Genomic DNA, 10,571 nt, shown 5'->3' on the forward strand with positions numbered 1-10,571 from the left:
GTGCTCAAGGACACATCTAGCAGGACAAACTGTGCTAAAATGATGATGGGAAGAAACAATAAGTTCCCCTAAGAGATGCCACTGAAATGTCTTCCTTCATCCTGAACAGTGACTTCTCCTCCACTGGAGTGGACAGAATCCTTAATCACATCTTATTGATTTTCAGCATTTATGCTCTCACTCTTCCTCTTTCCAGGAATGGATAAGAACATAGTTTCCCTGCTCCTTATCTTCCACCCAAGAACCTGCCATATTCATCCGATCATTCTTTGCATTTTTCACCAGATCCACCGTCACCACCACGTCCGTCCCCACCAACCACTCGCACTCATACGCCGTGTCTCCATGCAAAAACACAGGAGAAGTAACACTTGACTTTTCACCTCTTCCATTCCTACCGTCCAGGGACACAAATAGCCTTTCCAGGTTAAGCAGTGAATGACTTGCACTTTTTCCAAACGGATGTACTGCATTTGGTGTTCTCTGCGTGGTCTCTTCCACACGGAGGAAATTAAACATAGTTGAGACAAAGTGCTGGAGTAACTCAGCGGGTCAGGCAGTATTTCTGGTGAAAAAAGATGGGTGACGTTTCAGGTCAGAAACGTTTTTCAGACAATGTAACAGTGCAGGGTGTAAACATGGGTTCTAACCTGATACATCACCCATCCTTTTAATCCAGAGCTACTGCCTGACCCGCTGAGTAACTCCAGCACTTTGTGCCTGTCTTCAGCATAAACCAGCATCTGCAGTTCCTTTCTACACAGATGGAGTGAATGCTTTGTGGAGTATTTCCACTCCATCTACAGGAGTGACCTTGAGCTTCCTGTTGTCACCACTTTAATCCCCCTCCACTGCTACCCTGACCTCTCTAGGTGTCACCTCCGCACTGTTACAACGGGACCCAATTCAAGCTTGCTGACATTTAATGATTTCTAAATTAATGCTTATTTGGTTCATTAGGATGTTTTCCAATAATTGACCAGGTAAACTCACTGGCTTGTGAACACTCGGTGCTCCCCTTCCTTCATTTATCACAGTACATTTATATCAGAATGGTCAATAAAGGTTAAAGGAACAGGGTGCCTCTGGGGACTGTGCTTTATTCAGTGGCCAGTTGGGTCAGCTGGTGGACGTGGGTTGAATAGCAACATTCCTCTAGGAATTGGAAAAATCCCAGTGAGAACTTATTGCAGGATGGGGAAATAAGTGGGTTAGGATCAGTGGACCACTTTTTCAAAGAGCTGGCACAGAACGATGGGCCAAATGACTTCCTTCTGCACTGACATTACTTTTCCCTGATGTTTACCCAATGATGTGATTTCTTTGCAGTTTCTCAAATGAAGGAGAATCAAGTTGTGGTGATGTATCTTGCCTGGATCGTTCTACCTTTGGTGCTGGGAGTTCTTGCTGTTGCTGGAGCCATTTACCTCATCAGACGCAGAGCTTCTGGAAGCCACCAGTCCTGTATGTTTAACTAAATAATTCAGTCTGATCTGATTGCTGTGTGGTTAGTGAAATCGTAAGGGCTGGTCATTGTAAAAAAGTCGTAATTATGCTGTTCGGTAGCAAAGTGGGATTCACAGCTCCGAGGCTGCTCATTGTGAGTCCTTGTTCTCTATTTCACAGCCCAGTCCGGAGCGGATGATGATCAGACCCCAGGAGCAGATTATGAAAACATTTCTGTGGCAAGAAATGTCCCGGTGAGTTCTGATAGTTTTCTGGGATAAGCAGACCTGTGCTGGGATCCCTCTCCCTGATGGTGTGCCATTAACTTCCCATCAGGTATTTACTCCACTAGCTTTGTGGATCATTGTAGGCTGTGGGCAAAGAAATATGTCCAGAAATCTACTTTCGTGACCCATGTCTCGGAACAACATGAAATTTTGCACAGATTTAGATAAAATATAATTGAGAAGTCATAACTCGTCAGTACCAAAAGTTGCACATTAATTAATTAAACTAATTAGAAAGAAAATGAGATCAAAAAATATATATATATACTATACTAAGTGGGACCCATTGGGTCCCATGTTCACACGAGGGGGCTGGTCCCCCGATGCAATATTCCACCTCTCCACCAATTCCAATATTGGTGGCCAGTGGGGGGGGGGGGGAGGGGGGTCTGGAGAGCTGGTATGGGTGTTGTTTTCTGCAGGGACTACTGGTCTCCAGAGGGCTCGTATGGACATTGTGGGCCAAATGGATTCTTGGGGTGGCATCTCAGTCCCTCAAGCCTGATGTGCTGGCAGCTCACTCATGGCTGGTGGGCTGGCAGTTGACCCACGGCTCTTCCTTGAAATTCCATTACAAGCAGAGTGCAAGGCCACCAAATTCAAATCCATTTTCCTACCATTTCAAGCAGGGTGCAAGCCCACCAAATTCAAGTGCAGTTTCTTACCACTTCAAGCAGCATGCAAGGCCACCAAATTCAGATTCAGTTTCCTACTTCCTACTTCTTCAAGCAGGGTGCAAGGCCACCAAATTCAAGTGCAGTTTCCAACCACTTCAAGCAGGGTGCAAGGCCACCAAATTCAAGTGCAGTGGCCTTGCACCCTCCTTGAATGGTATGAAGCATTTTTACTTCAACCCAAACAACCATTAGCAGTGCATTTTTACTTCAACCCTAACAACCATTAGCAGTGCATTTTTACTTCAACCCAAACAACCATTTGCAATGCATTTTTTTACTTCATCCCAAACAACCATTAGCAGTGCGTTTTTACTTCAACCCAAACAACCATTAGCAGTGCATTTTACTTCAACCCAAACAACCATTAGCAGTGAATTTTTACTTCAACCCAAACAACCATTAGCAGTGCATTCTTACTTCAACCCAAACAACCATGAGCACTGCATTTTTACTTCAAACCAACCATATTTTTATTTTCAAACCACATTAAGGGCACTCACAGTTGGGTAGACATGTGTTCAGTGTTATTCAGAGTTCAGAGAGACGTGACCCTCTGGCTTCCTCCATCTTGCAGAGACTGAGTGAGGCACACCACTTCCTGGTTTTATAGTCCCTCCCCTTCCCTCCACCAGGGGCAGCAGAAAGAATGGCTATTTTTTTTTAAACATTAATATCTCTCTGATTTTTCATCGATGGGAAAATCCTCTGGTCCCAGATATATATATATACATGGTTCCCCCGTTTACTGAACCCCACTGACTGCCAGTGTGCTGAGTGTGGGTCATGGTCATAGTGGGATTGGGGCAGAGTCAGGTTGGTGGAAGGCTAAGGCAGCTTCCACTGAGGAAAATGCTAAACCCTATCTTGCCCCCCATTCCAGAGCTGCCCACGGCTGGAGCTGGAGCCGCTTTGGGACTGGCTGCGGGCTCTGTACGTGTGGCAGCTCAGCGAGTCCACCTCAGCCAGCATGCCCTTCTCGATCGTCGTGGTGATAATGGTGGGGAGCACACCGCCCGGCCGCCTTCAGCACCCCCATAGCTCCGGCTCCATCAGTCCGCCCGCTCGCTCGCTGCAATACTGGCCGGCCAACAGCCTGACCAACCCCTCGCAGCACTCACCGGCCTACCAACTGCCCGACCGAAGCCTCGCAGCATCCACTAGCTGGCCGGCAGCCCAACTGACCCTTCGCAGCATCCACTAGTGGTCCGACAGCCCGACCAATCCTCCACAGAATCCATCGGCCTACCGACAAGCCCGACCGACCCTGACCTTGACCCTAATCCTAACCCAAGCTGTACATTTGTTATTTATAATTTTTATTTAACAGTTCACATCCAAACTTTATATAGATAAATCAATTGAAAAACAAAATTATCAACAAGGTTAGCATTACCTTTATCCTTGGAAACCTTGTTATTGCTGTTGATGTAATGAGGAGGCAGCCATGATCCCAGAGTCCTCGCTGCCTAGTGACCATAAAACAATGCGCGGGATTGGTCAATTTGCATCCGACCTCAATGACAAACGTGCATTGATTGGACAATTTCTACTTGGAAAATTGGAAGTTTTTGTCATATTTAAACAAAATGTGCAGGTTTTGTTCTTGACGAGTTTCAATATAATTTATATAATATTTTTACACATGGTGACTGCAGTGAATTCTGAAGCCAGGTTTTTGACCAAAGTAACTGTTCGATTGTGTTGTGTTGTAGAACTCAGGAGATCACCAGGCAGATCCAAACGCCATCTACATGGTAAGAAAAGTCACATTTAAGACGTTGAAGCGTTTCGATGAGCACGAGTTGCTAAGCTGCTGTTTCCAACATTTCTTTGTTTTCTGCTAGGATTTGCAAAGACCCACTCAGTCCATCTACGGTCACCTCCGAGGTACGTTCCAGTAACTGTTGACAATGGCGCATCTGCACCATGTGATATCTGTCAACTGCTGCAGAATGGTCGAGGTTTCAGACAGGAACGACAAGCGTGGAGATGGGCCGACAGGAGTTCAGTCTGACTACAAGTTTGGTTCAGAGAATAAATTAACACCCATCACCGAGTCGGATAATCTGGCTATGAACACGCATCCTTGTAATCCTGGTAACACTATTTAATCCGGGTGAAAGGATCCAGAGCAAGTCAATTTCTAATTCATTATCCCACCTTGGTCTCAGATATTGTCTCTGACATTTCCAACAAAAGCTATTCCATGAATTGTTGGGGATTGGACGATAGTGATCAAGATGAAACTCACATTCCCTGACCACATCCTTCAGTGATCGGTCACTATGATATCAGAGAGAGGGCATCTGTCACTAAGCAAGAACTCAACCTCATTCTTACCTTAATTACCGTCAGGGTGAAGCAGAATTAATTTTTTTCAGCAAAAGTCACAAGACTTAAGTTGCCTTCAGTTTGGGTGGTGAAAGTGGGGTCTTACTGAAGTGTTTTCGTTTTTTAATGGGTTCTCTATAGAAACATAGAACATAGAAACATACAGTGCATTCAGAAAGTATTCAGAACCCTTCACTTTTTCCACATTTTGTTATGTGACAGCCTTATTCTAAAGTGGATTAAATTCATTTATTTATCATCAATCTACACACAATATCCCATAATAAAAAAGCGAAAACAGGTGTTTTGCAAAGTAATTAAAAAGAAATAACTGAATTATCACATTTACATAAGTATTCAGACCCTTTAGTAATTTGTTGAGGCACGTTTGGCAGCGATTACAGCCATGTCTTCTTGGGTATGACGCTACAAGTTTGGCACACCTGTATTTGGGTAATTTCTTCCATTCTTCCCTGCAGATCCTCTCAAGCTCTGTCTGGTTGGATGGGGAGCGTCGATACGCAGCTATTTTCAGGTCCCTCCAGAGATGTTCGATCGGGTTCAAGTCCGGGCTCTGGCTGGGCCACTCAAGGACATTCACAGACTTGTCACGAAGCCACTCCTGCGTTGTCTTGGCTGTGTGCTTAGGGTTGTTGTCCTGTTGGAAGGTAAACCTCCGCCCCAGTCTGAGGTCCAGAATGCTCTGGAGCAGGTTTTCATCAAGGATCTCTCTGTACTTTGTTCCGTTGATCTTTTTTACCATCCTTACTATTCACCCAGTTCCTGCCACTGCAAAACATCTCCACAGCATGATGCTGCCACCACCATGCTTCACAGTAGGTATGGTATTGGGCAGGTGATGAGCGGTGCCTGGTTTCATCCAGACGTGACGCTTGGCATTCAGGCCAAAGAGTTCAATCTTGGTTTCATCGGGCCAGCGAATCTTGTTTCTCATGCCTTTTGGCAAACTCCAAGCGGGCTGTCATGTGCCTTTTACTGAGGAGTGGCTTCCGTCTGGCCAATCTACCATATTGATGGAGTACTGCAGATATAGTTGTCCTTCTGGAAGGTTCTTCCATCTCCACAGAGGAACTCTGGGGATCTGTCAGAGTGACTTCCCTGACCAAGGCCCTTCTCCCCGATTGCTCAGTTTGGCCGGGTGGCCAGCTCTATGAAGAGTCCTGGTGGTTCCAAAGTTAAGAATGACGGAGGCCACTTTGCTCTTCGGGACCTGCAATGCTGCAGAAATTGTTTTATACCCTTCCCAGATATTTAAGAATAATGTGTAAGCCATTTAGAACGGAGACGAGGAAACACTTTTTCTCACAGACAGTGGTGAGTCTGTGGAATTCTCTGCCTCGGAGGGCGGTGGAGGCAGGTTCTCTGGATGCTTTCAAGACAGAGCTAGATAGGGCTCTTAAAAATAGCGGAGTAAGGGGATGTGGGGAGAAGGCAGGAACAAGGTACTGATTGAGGATGATCAGCCATGATCAAAGGGCCGAATAGCCTACTCCTGCACCTATTTTCAATGTTTCTATGTTTCTATCGTGTCTCGACACAATCCTGTCTCGGAGGTCTACGGACAATTCCTTCGTCTTCATGGCTTGGATTTTGCTCTGACATGTACTGTCATCTGGGGGACTTTATATAGACATAGAAACATAGAACATAGAAATTAGGCGCAGGAGTAGGCCATTCGGCCTTTCGAGCCTGCACCGCCATTCAATATGATCATGGCTGATCATCCAACTCAGTATCCCGTACCTGCCTTCTCTCCATACCCTCTGATCCCCTTAGCCACAAGGGCCACATCTAACTCCCTCTTAAATATAGCCAATGAACTGGCCTCGACTACCCTCTGTGGCAGAGAGTTCCAGAGATTCACCACTGTGTGAAAAAGTTTCTTCTCATCTCGGTCCTAAAGGATTTCCCCCTTATCCTTAAGCTGGGACCCCTTGTCCTGGACTTCCCCAACATCGGGAACAATCTTTCTGCATCTAGCCTGTCCAACCCCATAAGAATTTTGTACGTTTCTATAAGATCCCCTCTCAATCTCCTAAATTCTAGAGAGTATAAACCAAGTCTATCCAGTCTTTCTTCATAAGACAGTCCTGACATCCCAGGAATCAGTCTGATGAACCTTCTCTGCACTCCCTCTATGGCAATAATGTCCTTCCTCAGATTTGGAGACCAAAACTGTACGCAATACTCTAGGTGTGGTCTCACCAAGACCCTGTACAACTGTAGTAGAACCTCCCTGCTGCTATACTCAAATCCTTTTGCTATGAAAGCTAACATACCATTCGCTTTCTTCACTGCCTGCTGCACCTGCATGCCTACTTTCAATGACTGGTGTACCATGACACCCAGGTCTCGCTGCATCTCCCCTTTTCCTAGTCGGCCACCATTTAGATAATAGTCTGCTTTCCTGTTTTTGCCACCAAGATGGATAACCTCACATTTATCCACATTATACTGCATCAGCCAAACATTTGCCCACTCACCCAGCCTATCCAAGTCACCTTGCAGTCTCCTAGCATCCTCCTCACAGCTAACCCTGCCCCCCAGCTTAGTGTAATCCGCAAACTTGGAGATATTTCCTTCAATTCCCTCATCCAGATCATTAATATATATTGTAAATAGCTGGGGTCCCAGCACTGAGCCTTGCGGTACCCCACTAGTCACTGCCTGCCATTGTGAAAAGGACCCGTTTACTCCTACTCTTTGCTTCCTGTTTGCCAGCCAGTTCTCTATCCACATCAATACTGAACCCCCAATGCCGTGTGCTTTAAGTTTGTATACTAATCTCTTATGTGGGACCTTGTCGAAAGCCTTCTGGAAGTCCAGATACACCACATCCACTGGTTCTCCCCTATCCACGCTACTAGTTACATCCTCGAAGAATTCTATAAGATTCGTCAGACATGATTTACCTTTTGTAAATCCATGCTGACTTTGTCCAATGATTTCACCACTTTCCAAATGTGCTGCTATCCCATCTTTAATAACTGACTCTAGCAGTTTCCCCACTACCGATGTTAGACTAACTGGTCTGTAATTCCCCGTTTTCTCTCTCCCTCCCTTCTTAAAAAGTGGGGTTACGTTTGCTACCCGCCAATCCTCAGGAACTACTCCAGAATCTAAGAGTTTTGAAAGATTATTACTAATGCATCCACTATTTCTGGAGCTACTTCCTTAAGTACTCTGGGATGCAGCCTATCTGGCCCTGGGGATTTATCGGCCTTTAATCCATTCAATTTACCCAACACCACTTCCCGGCTAACCTGGATTTCACTCAATTCCTCCAACTCCTTTGACCCAGCGGTCCCCTGCTATTTCCGGCAGATTATTTATGTCTTCCTTAGTGAAGACGGAACCAAAGTAGTTATTCAATTGGTCCGCCATATCCTTGTTCCCCATGATCAACTCACCTGTTTCTGACTGCAAGGGACCTACATTTGTTTTAACTAATCTCTTTCTTTTCACATATCTATAAAAACTTTTGCAGTCAGTTTTTATGTTCCCTGCCAGTTTTCTTTCATAATCTATTTTTCCTTTCCTAATTAAGCCCTTTGTCCTCCTCTGCTGGTCTCTGAATTTCTCCCAGTCCTCCGGTATGCTGCTTTTTCTGGCTAATTTGTACGCATCATCCTTCGCTTTGATACTATCCCTGATTTCCCTTTTTATCCACGGATGCACTACCTTCCCTGATTTATTCTTTTGCCAAACTGGGATGAACAATTTTTGTAGTTCATCCATGCAGTCTTTAAATGTCTTCCATTGCATATCCACCGTCAACCCTTTTAGAATTAATTGCCAGTCAATCTTGGCCAATTCACGTCTCATACCCTCAAAGTTACCTTTCTTTAAGTTCAGAACCATTGTTTCTGAATTAACAATGTCACTCTCCATCCTAATGAAGAACTCAACCATATTATGGTCACTCTTGCCCAAGGGGGCACGTACAACAAGACTGCTAACTAACCCTTCCTCATTACTCAATACCCAGTCTAAAATAGCCTGCTCTCTCGTTGGTTCCTCTACATGTTGATTTAGATAACTATCCCGCATACATTCCAAGAAATCCTCTTCCTCAGCACCCCTGCCAATTTGATTCACCCAATCTATATGTAGATTGAAGTCACACATTATAACGGTTTTGCCTTTGTCGCACGCATTTCTAATTTCCTGTTTGATACCATCTCCAACTTCACTACTACTGTTAGGTGGCCTGTACACAACACCCACCAGCGTTTTCTGCCCCTTAGTGTTTCGCAGCTCTACCCATACCGATTCCACATCCTCCAAACTAATGTCCTTCCTTTCCATTGCGTTAATCTCCTCTCTAATCAGCAACGCTACCCCACCTCCTTTTCCTTTCTCTCTATCCTTCCTGAATATTGAATATCCCTGGATGTTCAGCTCCCAGCCTTGGTCACCCTGGAGCCATGTCTCCGTGATCCCAACTATATCATAGTCATTAATAGCTATCTGTACATTCAACTCATCCACCTTATTACGAATGCTCCTTGCATTGAGACACAAAGCCTGCAGGCTTGTTTTTACAACACTCTTACCCCTTATACAATTATGTTGAAAAGTGGCCCTTTCTGATTTTTGCCCTGGTTTTGTCTGCCTGCCACTTTTACTTTTCACCTTGCTACCTATTGCTTCTACCCTCATTTTACACCCCTCTGTCTCTACGCTCACACATTTAAGAAACCCTTTCCCTTTAACTCCATCCTCCACTATCCCATTCGACGCCCCACCCCCCTTATTCAGTTTAAAACCACCCGTGTAGCAGTGGCAAACCTGCCTGCCAGAATGCTGGTCCCACACCTGTTAAGATGTAATCCGTCCCTTTTGTACAGTTCCCCCTTACCCCAAAACAGATCCCAGTGATCTAAGAATCTAAATCCCTGCCCCGTGCACCAGTTCCTCCGCCACACGTTCAGGTCCCGTATCTCCCTGTTCCTGCTCTCGCCAGCACGAGGAACTGGAAGCAAACCGGAGATAACAACCCTGGAGGTCCTGCTTTTCAGCATTTTTCCGAGCTCTCTAAAGTCACGCTGCAGAATATTCATCCCCTTCTTTCCGACATCGTTTGTGCCGACATGCACTACCACTTCCGGATGTTCACCATCGCCCTTGAGGATTTTCTGCACTCTGTCCGTGACATCCTTTTGAAAAATATAAAAGTGGATAAGTCTCCAGGTCCTGACAGGATATTCCCTAGGACATTGAGGGAAGTTAGTGTAGAAATAGCCGGGGCTATGACAGAAATATTTCAAATGTCATTAGAAACGGGAATAGTCCCCGAGGATTGGCGTACTGCGCATGTTGTTCCATTGTTTAAAAAGGGTTCTAAGAGTAAACCTAGCAATTATAGACCTGTTAGTTTGACTTCAGTGGTGGACAAATTAATGGAAAAGATACTTAGAGATAATATATATAAGCATCTGGATAAACAGGGTCTGATTAGGAACAGTCAACATGGATTTGTGCCTGGAAGATCATGTTTGACTAATCTTCATGAATTTTTTGAAGAGGTTACTAGTGAAATTGACGAGGGTAAAGCAGTGGATGTTGTCTATATGGACTTTAGTAAGGCCTTTGACAAGGTTCCTCATGGAAGGTTGGTTAAGAAGGTTAAACTGTTGGGTATAAATGCAGGAATAGCAAGATGGATTCAGCAGTGGCTGAATGGGAGAAGCCAGAGGGTAATTGTGGATGGCTGTTTGTCGGGTTGGAGGCAGGTGACTAGTGGGGTGCCTCAGGGATCTGTGTTGGGTCCTTTGTTGTTTGTCATGTACATCAATGATCTGGGTGA

At 45.1% G+C, this 10,571-nt stretch overlaps 1 long non-coding RNA gene across 1 annotated transcript; it reads left to right on the plus strand.

The window, feature by feature from the left end:
* The first annotated feature begins 1,427 nt into the window (after positions 1-1,427).
* Positions 1,428-4,325, plus strand: LOC116975775. The gene is made up of 4 exons (XR_004412766.1): positions 1,428-1,464; positions 1,627-1,700; positions 4,123-4,164; positions 4,255-4,325. It is a non-coding gene; the product is annotated as an uncharacterized LOC116975775 (long non-coding RNA).
* The last annotated feature ends 6,246 nt before the right edge of the window (positions 4,326-10,571 follow it).

This window comes from Amblyraja radiata, chromosome 8 (genome assembly GCF_010909765.2).
Source record: "Amblyraja radiata isolate CabotCenter1 chromosome 8, sAmbRad1.1.pri, whole genome shotgun sequence".
Lineage (NCBI taxonomy): Eukaryota > Metazoa > Chordata > Chondrichthyes > Rajiformes > Rajidae > Amblyraja > Amblyraja radiata.